Genomic DNA, 16,336 nt, shown 5'->3' with positions numbered 1-16,336 from the left:
TAGTTTTTTTAAACTATCGATGCCCCCCCCCCCGCTAAAAACCACTGCTGTGGAAGCGAATTCCACATCCTTGCCCCTCTTACAGTAAAGAACCCTCTACGCAGTTTAAGTTTAAACCTCTTTTCTTCTAATTTTAATGAGTGGCCAACGTGTCTTATTGAACTCCCTTCCGCGAAAAATTTGTATCCCTATTGTTGAGTCACCAGTAAGGTATTTGTAAATTGAAATCATATCCCCTCTCAAGTGTCTCTTCTCCAGAGATAATAAGTTCGGTACTCGCAACCATTCTTCATAACTAATATCCTCCAGACCCTTTATTAACTTTGTTGCCCTTCTTTGTACTCGCTCCATTTCCAGTACATCCTTCCTGAGGACTGGTGCCCAGAACTTGACAGCATACTCCAGGTAAGGCAAAGTCTTGTAGAGTGGGAGAATTATCGCTTTATCCCTGGAGTTAATCCCCTTTTAATGCATGCCAATATTCTATTTGCTTTGTTAGCAGCAGCTTGGCATTGCATGCCATTGCTGAGCCTATCATCTACTAGGAGCCCCAGATCCTTTTCCATCCTAAATTCCCCCAGAGGTTCACCCCCTAGTGAGTAGATTGCATTCATATTTTTGCCACCCAAATGCATTATTTTACATTTTTCTACATTAAACCTCATTTGCCATGTAGTCGCCCACCCCATTCATTTTTTCAGATCTTTTTGCAAGGTTTCCACATCCTGCGGAAAAGTTTTTGCCCTGCTTAGCTTAGTGACGTCCGCAAATACAGAGATTGAACTGTTTACCCCATCCTCCAGGTTGTATATGAACAAACTAAACAGGATTGGTCCCAGCACAGAACCCTGTGGGACCCCACTACCCACCCCTGACCATTCAGATTATTCCCCATTTATCACCACCCTCTGAACTCGCCCTGGTAGCCAGGTTTCAATTGATGTACTCACCATATGGTCCATGCAAACGGACCTTACTTTGTGCAGTAAACGTTTATGGGGAACTGTGTCAAATGCTTTTGCAAAATCCAGATACACCACGTCTACGGTCCTTCCTTTATCTAGATGGCAGCTCACCTCCTCATAGAAGGTTAAAAGATTGGTTTAGCAAGAACAATTCTTCATGAATCCATGCTGATTACTGCTAATGCTACCATTTTCATTATTAAAATCCATCCAGCAAGACACCACATCTGCATGTGTAGGAGCGCTGTGTCCTATGGCAACAGTCTTAGAACAGTTCCTAAAACAGATTGTATCGAACTCCTTTACTTTTATACAGTCACTTCTTGTAGACTCTCAGCCCACTGAGCTTCCAGTCTCTCTCACTAGACTTGCGGATTCACTGCCACTGAATCCCGTGAGCTCTTCTAATCTTCTTACTTTAGTATCTTCCTCAAGCGTCACCCCCGCTTCCCTGCTGGGTCCCTGGCTTGGCACTCCAGATACTCCTCAAGCGTCACCCCACTGGCTGGGTCCCGGGCTTGGCACCAGCTGAAGTTTCCCGATTCTTCACCGTCCCTGGTTGGTGAGAATACTGCTCCGGTACTTGCTTCAGCTACTCACTGTGGTCTCTGGTAACAAGGTGGTTGGTCCCTTAGTGGTGACAGCTTCCCCTCTACCTCCGACCACAACAGGTCCTCTGGCCGGCAGAACCGTCACTTCTGGTTGGACTGCAAGCCGCAATCCCAACCCTACGCTGCTCTCTTACTTCTGGATAGGCCCTCAGACAGCCTAGCAGCCAGATGTGCCCGAGATAGGCCCAAACTTGGGCCTAGCAGCCCTGGCAGCACAACACACTTCCACCCAGACAGCCATCCAGTGGCACAGAACCCTGATCACCTGACCTCACCCAAATAAATAGGCTCTCCCAGCAGGCCAAGGGACCCAACAAAATCCCTGCCCATTGGCTGAGATACCCTATCTATTCTTAATCTGTTCTTGCAACAAAATCCCTGCCCATTGGCTGAGATACCCTATCTATTCTTAATCTGTTCTTGCAATGCTCTTGTCCTATCTAATGTCACCAGATACCCGGCCATCTAATGAAAGAAGAGAGAAGTGCAGCAATTCCAGACTTGGGGTGAAATCAATTGATCCCTCACAACAGGCCAAAGCAATGATACCTGGCAGGTAAATTTAGAACAACCCTGCCTAGACATCAGGGTGCTACATGTGTAAATTCTGCAGGTGCGTTATTCTCATAGTAAGCTCTGAATTGAGCATTATGCCAATTCACCTGTGCAATAAGTAGCGGGTGCAGGTAGTCCATGACTTCCAGGCAGATATCAGCAATCGGCAGCCCAGCAATTAGAGTCCATCTGGTGTAAGTAGGTGTCATACTGGATATCTCATTAGGTTCCTTTCAAATGGTTAAGGATGCGGTGCACCGATCCAGTGTGAAAGCCCTCGGGGCTTTCACACTGGAATCAAAGCAGCGGCACTTTTGGGTCAGTTTGCAGGCGCTATTATTAGCGCAATAGCGCCTGCAAACCGCCCCAGTGTGAAAGGACCCTTAACAAACAAGGGGCTCAATTCACAAAAAGGTATTTTCTGCTTTAAGATTAGGGATGAGCCGAACATCCCCCTGGTTCGGTTCGCAGCAGAACATGCGAACAGGCAACAAATTTGTTCGAACACGCGAACACTGTTAAAGTCTATGAGACACGACCGTGAAAAATCAAAAGTGCTAATTTTAAAGGCTTATATGCAAGTTATTGCCATAAAAAGTGTTTGGGGGCCCGAGTCCTGTCCCGGGAACATGTATCAATGCAAAAAAAAGTTTTAAAAACTGACATTTTTGCGGGAGCAGTGATTTTAATAATGCTTAAAGTGAAACAATAAAAATGAAATATTCCTTTAAATATCATGCCTGGGGGGGGGGGGGGGGGTAACCCTAGTATGCTTGTAAAGTAGCGCATTTTTCCTGTGTTTAGAACAATACCATAGCAAAATGACATTTCTAAAAGGAAAAAACTGTAATTTACTCGCGGCTGTAATGTATTGTCGGGTCCCGGCAAAATAGTTGAAAATTATTGAAAAAAAAAACGGCATGGGTCCTTCGGGCTTGGTAAGGATATTAAGGGGTACCACGCACCCAAATTTGTTTTTAAAATGGCGTGGGGGTCCCCAAGGCCCCCAGGCACTATATACTCTGAACAGCAGTATATGTATACTATACGGCCTGCCCTATATACTCTGCAGAAAATTGGGCCTTAGGTGTTGGTGGTACCAGAACACTGTAAGCCCTCACAGTTACTCTTGGTGAGCGCAGGAACGGGCCCTGCAGTGAAATACTATATCAAAAATTGTAATTACATGCCCCTGTTAAACAGGGGCAGAAAAATTGGGGCTTTGGTGGTGGTACCAGAACACTGTAAGTTGTAAGCCCTCACAGTTATGCTTGTTGGGCACAGGAACGGGCCCTGCGTTGAAATATTATATCAAGAATTGTAGTTACATGTCCCTGTTAAACAGGGGCAGAAAAATTGGGCCTTGGGTGGTGGTGGTGGTGCCACAACACTGTAACCCCTCACAGATACTCTTGTTGGGCACAGGAACGGGCCCTGCGTTGAAATATTATATCAAAAATTGTAATTACATGCCTCTGTTAAATGGGAAGAAATATTGGGCCTTGAGTGGCGGTGGTGCCACAACACTAACTCCTCACAGATACTCTTGTTGGGCGCAGGAACGGGCTCTGCGTTGAAATATTATATCAAAAATTGTAATTACATGCCCCTGTTAAACAGGGGCAGAAAAATTGGGCATTGGGTGGTGGTGGTGATGCCACCACATTGTAACCCCTCACAGATACTCTTGTTGGGCGCAGGAACGGGCCCTGCTGTGAAATATTTGATCAAAAATTGTAATTATATGCCCCTATTAAATAGGGGCAGAAGGGGCGTGGCTTGGCAGCGTATGTAGACGGACACATGACTTGTGAGCTCCGCCGAGACTCTGTGCATTTATCCTGCTATCCGCCTTAAAACACCCTATCTTGGAGATGTCTAGCCCTCCGGTGACTACCACACCTTTCGCCCGGCAGTTGCGGTGTTTTACACCCACCAGGAAGATGTCCAGGCGTGGCCCTGCCTCTCGCCTTGCACCGGACCATGCGGCCCAAGATGGCGGCCCGGCACACAAGTCTGCAAAGGAGAAGTACAGGGAGGCAGCAAAGAAGCTGTTCTCCCCACCAGGCACACGGAACACATCAGACCTGCCTGGAGACATGCCGGAGCACTCACAGACAGACGTCAACGACACAGTGCCACTTGAAGAACCGACGGTGCCATTACTGCCATGGGACACTGAGTACAACCACTGAGTCAGACCCCACATGTGGCTACGTCTCAAGGCTCAGCTGGACCCGAATCCACACTGAGAGATATATTCTCTGTGGTTACGTCCTGTGACCTCTCCATTACAGCCTTAACATCAGAGGTTAAGGGGGTAAAAGCTGAAATGTCCTTCTTACACCAGGACATGCAAAAATTAAGGGACCGCACCTCAGCCATTGAAGGGTGCATTAGTATCATAGAAGACGAATGGGCCCCCATGCAGTGAGAATCACACGCTCAGTAACTGCTAGTGGCCAAACATGCCGCGAGACTGGACGATTTAGAAAATAAACTCCGCAGGAACAATATCAGGGCTATAGGTATTCCTGAAAAGATGGAGGGGAAAAACCCAGTACATTTTATAGAGTAATGGCTACTTAGCAAATTTGGAAAGGAGTCATTTTCATCAATGTTTGCAGTGGAACGCGCACACCGCGTCCCCACCAGACCCCTGCCTCCAGGTAATCCTCCTCGAGCCTTCCTGTTTAAACTGCTCAATTATAAAGACCGAGATGCTATTCTGTCCAAAGCAAGATCATTGGGAAATGCTCTAGTAATGGATAACTCCAAGATTTCACTGTTCCCAGTTTTTTGGCCGAGGTGCAAAAGCAATGGGCCCAGTTCAATGAGGTCAAAAAGAGACTTCGCTCCCTTGAGCTGCAGTATGCCATGCTCTATCCTGCCAGACTGCATGTGGTAGCCAGAGATGAAGTGCATTTCTTTGAAAAACCCACATTGGTGATGCAGTGGTTGGATAGAGAGGAGCGTTCCCTACGAGATGAGCTAAGCAGACACCAGAGAGCAACCTGATTGTTGTTACCTACACCCCATACACTGAGTCACACTATTTCTAAAGAGATTCTGTTCAATTTGCGTATAGTGATCCTGCAAAGGTGGAGGATTATCTACACAAGTCGCATCAGAACTAACAGGGCCGTTGAAAACAACACGCAGCCTGGTGCCTGTTGGCTCCTTGATGCCGGCTACTGAACTTAGCCCCCAAGTTGCAAGTCCCTCGTGGACAGTACAGTTCTTCTTGTTTGATAAGTTGGACCCTGTTGGTCCCTACGCCCTTTACCTGCCTAACCTCTTTTTTTACAGGGAATACCCTCAGGATCAAGGACCTTCCTATGCCTCTTGGAACCAATCAAAGCAAATGTTTTTTTATCCTCATTGGTTGCTGCCTGGGTATAACTCAAGCCTCTATGTATCTTACTCACTGCTCAATGCCTTGTATGATTTTGTCTTAACACCCTATGGCTAACTGTAATGTAATAACAAGCTGGAATGTACGGGGTCTTGGAGACAGGATGAAATGGCTGGCGGTGCTCCAAATGCTCAAACACCTGGGCTCCTCCGTGGTGTGTCTACAGGAGACCCATCTGTCCCCCGGTCAGATATCCACGTTTTCAAGGTGTTTGGCACCCAGTCTCACTCTGTCTTCTCCTCCTACTCCAGAGGGGTCAGCGTGTTGGTACGAATGTGCCCTTTGCATGCTCAACCTCGCTTATTGACCCACATAGTCGATTTATATTCTTATTGGGTACTCTCGATGGTTTGCAGTGCATTATCATGAATGTGTATATTCCTCCTCCTTTTTCAGTAGAGATTGTTAAGCTATTAGCTAACTTTCTGGCACATCACCCCAATATATATATTGTAGGTGATTTTAGTAATTACCTCGATGCAGAATTTGATAAATACTCTAGACGAGCTCCACCACACAATCCGGGAGGGGGCCAGACTTCCTTTGTTCGGCTTCTGTCATAGCTGGGCTTGCGGGATGTTTGGAGGCTTAAGCACCCACAGGTTAAGTGCTACTCATACCACTCGAACCACATGCGGGGGACTTTCTAGGATCGACCTTGGTCTAGGCAACTAGGCAATGCTCCCATTGGTATTATCTTCACAATACGCTGCTAGAACTATCTCTGGCCACTCTCCGCTATGTATTACAATTCTTATGTCAGGGGTAGCCAAATGGGTTTGCTGGAAAATTAACCTGTTTTAGTTGTCGCTATTCCTTGACCCCATACATCATAACTTGTCCCCATTTATACATCTTAACAAACCAACAGCCAGTCCTGGTATTTTCTGGGATGCACTGAAGGTCTTTTTAAGAGGTCAATTTATCAAAACCATCGCTGCCATTAAGACCAGGACCGGGTCCTGGGAACAATCCGTCCTTTGGGAAGTTGAGAGGGCAGAGTCGACGTTTGTCGATTCCCCCTCTGGACTGACCAAAAGGGCTTGGAAGGAGGCTCAACATATAGCTAATGACATGGTTTTAACGAAAGCTGAAAACAAAAGATTCTTTCTTCAACTGAGATATTTCGAAGAAGGGGAAAGTACAGGCCATATGCTGGCTCTGATGATAAGATCTCAAAGGGGATCCTCATATATAGAGGCTATCACCAGCCCATTAGGACCCCTGGTCTCCTCTCATGCAGACATTCTGTCCACGTTTCGAGATTTCTATGTTGATGTGTACTCCTCTAAAGTCTCACCAACCCTGGATGAAATAAGGTCCTTTCTTGACAAGAGCCACGTTCCGCAACTCTCGGCATCGGATGCGGAGCAATTGAATGCTCCTCTTACGATTGATAAGTTGCGTGAGGCACTGGCCCTTTCCTCTCCCGGCAAGTCTCCAGGAGCAGATGGCTTGCCGGCGGAGGTGTACAAATGATATTCTAAGACGTTGACCTCAACCTGATGAAAAAAGGCGGGAAAATGCTCAGGAGGCGCACAGAAAGTGACCTCTTACTTTCCTATATAAGCCCAGACACTACCTTATTGGTGGATTATCTTCAGTCCCCCTTGTTCCTGTGTGATCTGTCTGAACTTGTTGTGACCTGGAAACCTATTTGACTACTCTTGATTGCTGCTTGCCATTGACATCAGATTTGTACATTGACCATTCTACTTCTTTGTCCCTTTTATACTCTGTAGCTGCCAGATTGAAACTGACCCCGGCTTGGATCTCGAACATTCTTCTAATTTTATACTTTGTTGCCAAACTGGACTTGACCTCAACTTGGATCTGGGACTAAGGCTTGCACAGTGCTCCGCACCCCTGGCACCCGTGCCACTCAGTGTCCACCAAGTCTCTGTTTCCACCTCTAGAGGCTTCAAGGACCCAAGGTGCAAGGGAGGCCTCCACACTACTTCGGTCTCACATCAGGTACATGGCCCTCGTGATACAGGGGCAGCAAAATTGGGCCTTGGGTGGTGGTGCCCTAAACCAAAAATATTGTTGGAAGCTAGCATCATCAAGATTGAGGAGGAATAGGATAGTCAGCATAGGCAGTCTTCAAGGGATCCCGCATCCTTACAAAATTCAATCAGTTACATCAGCATCAGGTGCTTGATAGCTGCTGATCCAAGACAGGCTCACATTCATAAAAATTAATCAATCAACAGAGTCAGTGGACAGGCAAACTCTATGATCCTTTACAAACCCTCTAGCAGTTCAGAAAGAACGCTCGATGCAGGACAGGCCAGTAGCTCAATTGCATATTGAGCAAGTTCTGGCCAGTGGTCCATCCTCAAAACCCAGTAAATGCTCTGTGGGAAAGGTCTCCAAGTCTGCTCTTGCCCGTAGATATTCCTGCAATATGTAATGCAGACGCTGGCGATGGTTGCTTGAACCGATCAGACCTTGGCGCTGAGGACTGAAAAATTGTTTAAAAGGCATCGGTCAGCCGGCCACCTTCTCCAACGCTCTTCCTCTGACTGAACGAAGCCTCAGCAACACATTGTCCTGCAACAGGAAATTGTAACCTTCCAGGGTCTGGAAATGCATTGCACAAACCTTTCTTCAAGGCCTCCTGAAGATGTTTCATCCTCTGCTCCCTCTGCGAAGGCAGGATGAGTTCTGAACCTTTCCCCTTAGTAACGTGGATCAAGAAGAGTTTCCAGCCAGTAATGATCCCTCTCCTTGATACCACGAATCCTAGGGTCCTTTCGCAGGCTTTGCAGAATCAGGGAGGCCATGCAGCGTAAGTTTGCAGAGACATTCGATTCTGAGTCCTCTGGCTCACTAAGGATCACATGATACGTAACAACCTCCTCCCAGCCACGTACAACTCCTTGAGTTTCTGGGGACTGAAAACTATCCCTTGAAGACTGCTGCTGAGTGTTATCCTCCACGTCCATGCTGACACAATCCTCCTCCTCCTCTTCTTCCTGTGTGTTTGGTGGGCCCGCAGGAATGCTATCTGGATAAAGGGGTCCTTGAGAGGTAAGGAGGTACTTCTCTTCCTCCCGCTGTTCTGCCTCAAGTGCCCTGTCCATTATTCCACAAAGCATGTGCTCCAACAGGAAGACTAGAGGGACAGTGTCACTGATAGAGCCCCTCTTTCCATCAACACTTTGTGGGCTCGAGCCTTCCAGGGACCTTTGTGCAGATGCCCATGCCATATTTTCTACATTATTTATAAAACAAACTTTCAAACGACGCATTAGTCGTGGCATGGACATCCACACATATATTTTTGGCGTCTGGATGATCGTTTATATGTTTTATTTGTAGTGTTTTTCATTTTTTGTCTTGTGCTGTGTGTTGCCACATCCGGAGACTATTTGATGCAGTGGCCTGTGGACATGTCATGTTTTACTACTACCTCCCACTGGGGAGTTTAATGAACTTTTTAACTCGTTAATACATTTTATATATTTTTTTCTACTTATCCCTACATTGTATGCTGTGTCACTCATTTGGTCCTCTGGTTCCTTTCAGTCTTGATAAGGACAAAACCCATTTTTTATTTTATATATATATATATATATATATATATATATATATGCAGTATTTTTGACTAGAGTGACGCCACCTACACTTGGTAAACAATGTTCTGATCATCACACACAATTCCAGGCCCTTTTTTTCTTTTTTTTGTTTCTCTTTCTTTTTTTGGTTTGTACAGTGTCACTTGATAGGGTTGAAATAATGACTTAGAGTTCCACTTTAATTGTTTCTGCTTTTTCTTACCTGTGTACGTATCAATTGTTCTATTTAAATTGTTTGTGCTCCTTTCTTACCTGTGTACGTATCAATTGTTCTATTTAAATTGTTTGTGCTCCTTTCTTACCTGTGTACGTATCAATTGTTCTATTTAAATTGTTTGTGCTCTTTTCTCTTCTGTGTACGTATCAATCTGTATCTAGATGGAATTTGGAACTGCTGAATAATCATTACATGTTCGCTGTTAAGAAACTCTTTGTACCTTAACCTCATTTGGTAATGCCGATAAGATTACTGCTTGTAGAACTGCCTATAAAAGAAGTAAAGGGAGCAGTCCTTTATGCTCAGAACTGTGATACAGACATACCTGACTCCGTGTCATCTTTCTTATAGAAGCAATAATTTGACAAAGCAATATAAACTTAAAGCAACTTATTTAAAAGTTGAACCTAACATTTTGGCGCCCGGACGAGGGACTCACCGATGATACTACAAGAGGTGGCTGAGCTATGCTGACGGAACAAAAAGGAATAGGCATTCCGGGAACCACAGATCAAAAAACCTGGCCAGGTAAGAAAAAGCTTTATTTTTCTTATATTCTGTGCTCCCCTGATTTGTGCCTATCCGTTCTGTCAGTTACGGTTCTCCTGGTTTTAAAACACCAGCCTCTGTAGTGGTGAGTCTAGAATTACTGCATATTTTAGTTTATATTGCTGGAATTATTTGTTTGTTTTGTTGTCTGTGTCTGTCTTGTCTGTCTTGTTGAGAAAGTGAATGAGCCTTGTCAAGGATGGTATGAGTTAGAAGGGGATTGCTGAACTAAGCAACGGAATGCGCCTTACCTCACATGATTGGGAGCTTGAGGGCTTGTGAGCTTGGGGGTCTGACGCTTATGCTTAACCTCACATCTAACTCATAAACCATAGACGGGTTGAGAGTATAAGCCCTGTCTGCTCCATAAAGCAGGGATAAGAGTGTATGAGAGGGATTCCCAGATACGGGGAGGGGAATAAGATCTCCATAAAGTCCGGAGATCTAGTCGGATACCTGGCCACTTAAAGGAATGCTTGTATATGTTGTAGCCGCATTTTTGCATATGTTGTAGCCGCATTCTGGTTTGTTATTGGGCTAGCATATAAAGTAATTATTTATTATTGGGCTAGCATATAAAGTAATTCGATTTCAGAAATCTCATTCCGGAAGAGGTTTTTAGTATTCTAGCACCCTAGGAGGAAGGCAACGAGGAACTAGTGTAACTTAGCTGGTTTGTTATTGGGCTAGCATATAAAGTAATTATTCATTCTTGTGTATGTTGTAGCCACATTATATTGTACACTAAGTGTCCCACACGCTACCTAGGCAGGACTGTTAGAATGGGCCAGAGGAACACAAAACCCCGTCAGGGAATTGTGGCGCACTATACGGTGCCACAGATAATTAAGAACATTTATGGGAAAACCGAAGCACAGGACTTAAAGGATGTCCTTCGTAAATTTAAGGTGAAAGGAGCAGCGGGCTTAGACCCGGATGTATGGAGTGAAATAAAAAGGGACAGACAAGGAGAGGTGTTAGAGAAGCAATGGATGCGTCAGGTTCAATGCTTAATTAAGGTCTCAAATAGAGTGAAAGAAGAGGGGTGGAAATATAATCCAGATTGTGATGGTTGGGATATGAAAGATAGAAGAACAAAAAATGTCGAGGCTCCCAGCTCAGCCATCCCACCCCCATACACTGACGTAGAACGCAAACCACACAAGATATATCCTGTACTTGAGGGGAGAGGATGGGTTTGTCAGGATTGTGGAGCACAAAACCCAGAATGGGCAGTAGAATGTGTGCATTGTGGGGCACAAAAACCTCATCCAGAAACTGTAGCTCCCGTACGCACTGATACACGCATTGTTCAGGTAAACAATCCAGAATTTGGACAAGCAGCCCATCCAAATGCCCCGCCTACTGTCACTCGTAGAATGCAAATAAGGACTTGGGCACCATGGTCGGCAGACACCCTTATGGCATTAATACAGAGCGCCCCAGACCCGGTAGCAAAGCCAGCTGCTTTTTGTAGATTTGTGACACAGTTAATGAATACACATGAAGCGACCTGGCAGGATGGGGAGGATCTATGCAGACACAAAATGACTCTGACCCTGTTTAACCAGTTTATGACAGAAATAGGTCCACACAGACCTGCAGGGCAAGTTGATGGGGATGGCAACCTGGAGGCAGGACATGTCAGACATATAGACTCAAGGGCCCCTTTTATTGCTAGATTAGATGCTTTTTGTCAAGCAAAACAACAGGAGAGGGGGTCCATATCACCCATGAAGCAAATGCCAGGACAGACTGTATCGGAATTTTACTTATCTATGGAAAGTATGATGGCAGATGAGGGATTGGACTTGGCCCTGCCAGTCACAATCCGAGCCTTCAATAGACAATTTATGGAGGGATTAATTCCACAGATAAGTGAGAGACTGAAAGCCTGCACACCAGAGTGGAGGGCAACTAGAGATAGAGGGACGTTGTTACAAAAAGCGCAAGGCATAGAGGCGGACTTAGCAGAAACCAAAGGGAGGAAATCTCATGCTATCAACGCACTCGGGGGTTCCCAAGAGCAAGGTAGAGGTTCCTTTCGCAAACCCCTTACCTGTCACTACTGTAACAAGATTGGTCACATCAGACGCAACTGTAGGAAAAGAATAAGGGATGAAGGAGAGGAAGGTGTTGATTCTCCAGTTAATCAGAGAAGGAACCAGCCCAGGGACAACAAAAATAGTCATATCAGGCAGCAGGGAGATGGTCCACGAGCATGACTCGCCCCGGTTTTAGAAAAATCCAAAACAACAATGCTTAAGACAAATATAACGGTTGGTAATAAGAAAATCTCTTGTTTAGTCGATACAGGAGCGTCACGCTCGTTACTTTCTGATTCTGAACTACTCCCTGGCCAAAAATCACCTGACACTTTACTAATAACTGGATATGATGGCATTTTAGCCGACGCCCCGCTTACAAAACCTCTGAAAGTTAAAGTAGGAAACCACATGTTCCTTTCACGCTTTCTGGTATCCAGAGGAGCCCCCACTAATTTGTTAGGAGCTGACATTTTGCAGAAAATAGGAGCTAACATTACCTATCACCCAGATGGCACTGTCACCTTAGCTATAGGGGATAATCAAGAACACATGGAGATGTGTAACCTGATACAATACCTAGAGGAGGAATCGGAATTGTCCGGCCCACCTCCTTCAGACTTAGATCAGATTTTGTCGTCCCTTCCAGGAGAACTATGGGAAAAACATCCAGCTGATGTTGGACTTTTGCCCATACCTCCGGTTACCCTACAGCTGATTCCAGGAGCAGTGCTTCCCCAACAAAAGCAGTATCCACTTAGTGCACCCCAAGAGACGGCCATAGAAATGCAGGTCCAATCCTTCTTAAAAAGTGGAGTTCTAAAAGAGGTAAAATCACCGGCAAACACTCCCTTGTACCCGGTTAAAAAGAAATCAGTAGCCGGTAGTCCGGTTAAGTATAGAATGGTCCAAGACCTTAGAGCGGTCAACAAAATACTAGCCCCGATGACACCTTTAGTACCCAATCCACATACATTACTGTCACAAATACCATCAACCAGTATGTACTTTACGGTTATAGATTCAGCAAATGCTTTCTTTTCCGTCCCGCTTGCTGAAGAATGCCAACTTTGGTTCGCATTTTCAATCAAAAATCGGCAACTAACTTGGACACGCCTACCTCAGGGTATGGCGCATTCACCTACCTTGTATTCGCAAGCATTGCAAACGGTGTTGGGAGAATGGGTACCACCAGATTCCTGTGTATTGTTACAATATGTGGATGATTTATTGTTATGCTGCCCTGACAAGGAAACTTGTTTGGCCACCACCCTTAATTTGTTGCGATTTTTGGCAGAAAAAGGTTGCAAGGTTAATAAGAAAAAGTTACAAGTGTGTCAGGAAAAAGTTATCTTTTTGGGACATTGTATATCACAGGGTACAAGACATCTCACTGAGGAGAGGGTTCAAGTGATAAAGGGAATGTTACCCCCACGGAATTTCAAACAATTGCGTATGTTTTTAGGTATTGTGTCATATTGTAGACAGTGGATACCACATGCTAGCGCTTTGATGCAGCCATTATACGATTGTTTGAAAATTGTACCGTATATGCTTACAGAAGTAGCTTATGAATCGTTTATCACTTTGAAAAAGTTGTTGATTTCTGCCCCGGCTATTGGTATACCAGATTACACCAAGATATTTAATCTGTACATTGCTGAGATCACTGGACACGCCACAGGTGTTCTGACACAGGCACATGTAAAACAAAGACCAGTCGCTTACTTTTCAGCAGCATTAGATCCAGTATCTAGAGGTTCACCGTCTTGTGTACGGGCGGTAGCTGCAGTGTCAATTATCATAGATAAGTCATCAGAGATTGTTCTAGACAATCCAGTCGTAGTGCATACCACACATGACATACATGCAATCTTGTCTCAGGTACAGCCCAAACACATTTCAATGGCTAGGCAATTAAGGTTACAGTGTACTTTACTCTTACCTCCAAATGTCACTTTTCAGCGCTGTACAACCTTAAATTTGGCCACCTTTTTGCCTCTTCAGTCACCAGATTTGGCAAGGGGGAATGATAGTGCTAATAGTACTAGTGAGAAAAGAAATGAGGACACTGACACTCTTTTGTTTAAAGAAGTAGATCAGCACGATTGTTTTCAGCTCATGGAACAGGAGACAATGGGATTCCCACATGTTACAGATACACCGGTTTTAAATGCTGAGCACACTTTGTACATAGATGGCAGTAGGTTTGCTGATGACAAGGGTAAATATCACACAGGGTATGCTGTAGTGACTGATACGCAGGTAATTGAAGCACAGCCCTTACCAGCCCACATGTCAGCACAGGAAGCAGAATTAAAAGCTTTAGAACAAGCCTTAGAATACTTAAAAGGACGAGAGGGAAATATTTACACTGACTCTGCCTACGCTTATGGTGTAGCGCACAATTATGGCCACATATGGAGGGCTAGAGGTTATCTGACAGCAGCAGGTACACCTGTAAAACATGGAGAAGGGATTAAGAGAGTCCTGAACAATCTTCAAAAGGTTAAACGAGTAGCCATCATGAAGATAGCGGCACACACGAGCGCAAAAACAATTGAGGCAAAAGGAAATGCATTTGCAGATTTGACTGCAAAACAGGCAGCTCTAGGGGAAGGAAGCCCTGAGACCTTAGCAGCGGTAGAGGTGAGTATCCCAGAACCAACATGGCAGCAGCTGAGTAAATTACAGGAGCAAGCAGGGGAGAGCGAGAAAGATAAGTGGGTCAGAATGGGAGCAGCACCAGACCTGGACAATGTATGGAGGGAAGGGGGCAAAATATGCCTACCTGCCTCTCTGTACCCAGCAATGGCAGCGGCAGTTCACCTACCCACACACGTCAGTTCCAATTCCATGTATAGGATTGTGAACCAAGGATGGCTCGCCCCTGGATTCAGTAGCACTGCAAGAAACTACTGTGCAGCCTGCCAAATCTGTCTCCTGAATAACCCAGGACAGAGAGTAAAAACCCCACGAAAACACCAGGTCCGGGCCCAATACCCCTTCCAGAGACTGCAAATTGATTACATACAAATGCCTAAGAGCGGCCCCTTTGAATTTGTCCTCGTGTGTATCGATTTATTCTCAGGTTGGCCCGAAAGTTATCCAGTAAAATCAGCTACAGCTAAAGCCACAGCTAAGAAACTAATCACTGAGTTAATACCTAGGTTTGGTCTTCCTGAAACCATAGAATCAGATAGGGGGACACACTTTACAGGAGAAATCATGCAGAACGTGATGACCATGTTAGGGGTTCAACAAAGTTTTCACACCCCTTACCACCCACAGAGTTCAGGATCAGTGGAGAGAGTAAATGGGACAATAAAGTTAAAAATACAAAAAGCCGTGCAAGAGTTAAACAAGCCTTGGCCAGAATGCCTGCCTCTGGCTTTATTCTCTATAAGGTACACTCCAACAGGAAAAACAGGATTATCCCCATACGAAATACTTTTTGGGAATGCACCTAGATTAGGTTTATACTTTCCACAGAGTATGCAATTGCAATGTGATAGTTTGACTGCATATGTGATACAATTACAACAACGTCTAACTAAGATCCACAAAGGTGTGTATTCTTCTCTTCCAGACCCTAATTCAATAACAGGTACACATACGCTGCTACCAGGGGATTATGTATATGTAAAGAAACACACCAGAAAGACATTGGAACCCAGGTTTGAAGGTCCTTACCAAGTACTCTTGACCACAGCCACCTCAGTAAAGCTGGAAGGAAAACCTACCTGGATACACGCATCACATTGCAAGAAACAACCCGAGAAAACAACATGATGAAATATCTACTTACATATTTTTTGTTGAAGATTGTTGTTTTACAAATATATGCATGGACTCCTGGTATTAATGTACTTGAAGTAGAGGAAACAACAACTTTCGAATGGGCTATAGATGATCCTAAAGTAGCAAATGATTATTGACAAAGGTAGACTAGTACATCTTTCCTCACAGATACAACAGGATACTGCACCACATTGGTGGGATATATTTAGTGGAATGTCTTCTACAGCAACCAATACCTTTCACTGGTTGTTAAGTCCAATGGTAATTATTATTCTAATATTAATATCACTTACAATCACAAATATATGTGTATACAGGAAAATAAATAGGAAAATTAGGAGAATAGACAGGGCATACCGATAAATGTGTATTGACATCACCCTACTCCTATAAAACTCCTCTTCTTGAATTTTAAGATGTTGGTAATACCTAGGGGGATGGGTTCTACCCCTCTGACAACTCGCGGTCAGGGAAAGGACTCTGGGGAAAAACTGACTAGAACTTATTCATGAGGACCCAGGGGGAAGGAGAGGATGATGTCAAAGGGGGAAATTGATAGGGTTGAAATAATGACTTAGAGTTCCACTTTAATTGTTT

The 16,336-nt window shown here is 44.8% G+C and overlaps 1 protein-coding gene across 2 annotated transcripts in view; it reads right to left on the bottom strand.

Annotated features, from left to right (window-relative positions):
• LOC141128405 (large ribosomal subunit protein P2-like) overlaps positions 1–16,336 on the bottom strand; it is an 866,266-nt gene that overhangs the window by 316,633 nt on the left and 533,297 nt on the right. The gene's annotated exons all lie outside the window — the stretch shown is intronic.

Source organism: Aquarana catesbeiana, linkage group LG02, assembly GCF_042186555.1.
Source record: "Aquarana catesbeiana isolate 2022-GZ linkage group LG02, ASM4218655v1, whole genome shotgun sequence".
NCBI lineage: Eukaryota > Metazoa > Chordata > Amphibia > Anura > Ranidae > Aquarana > Aquarana catesbeiana.
This window is presented reverse-complemented; position numbering and strand designations above follow the sequence as displayed.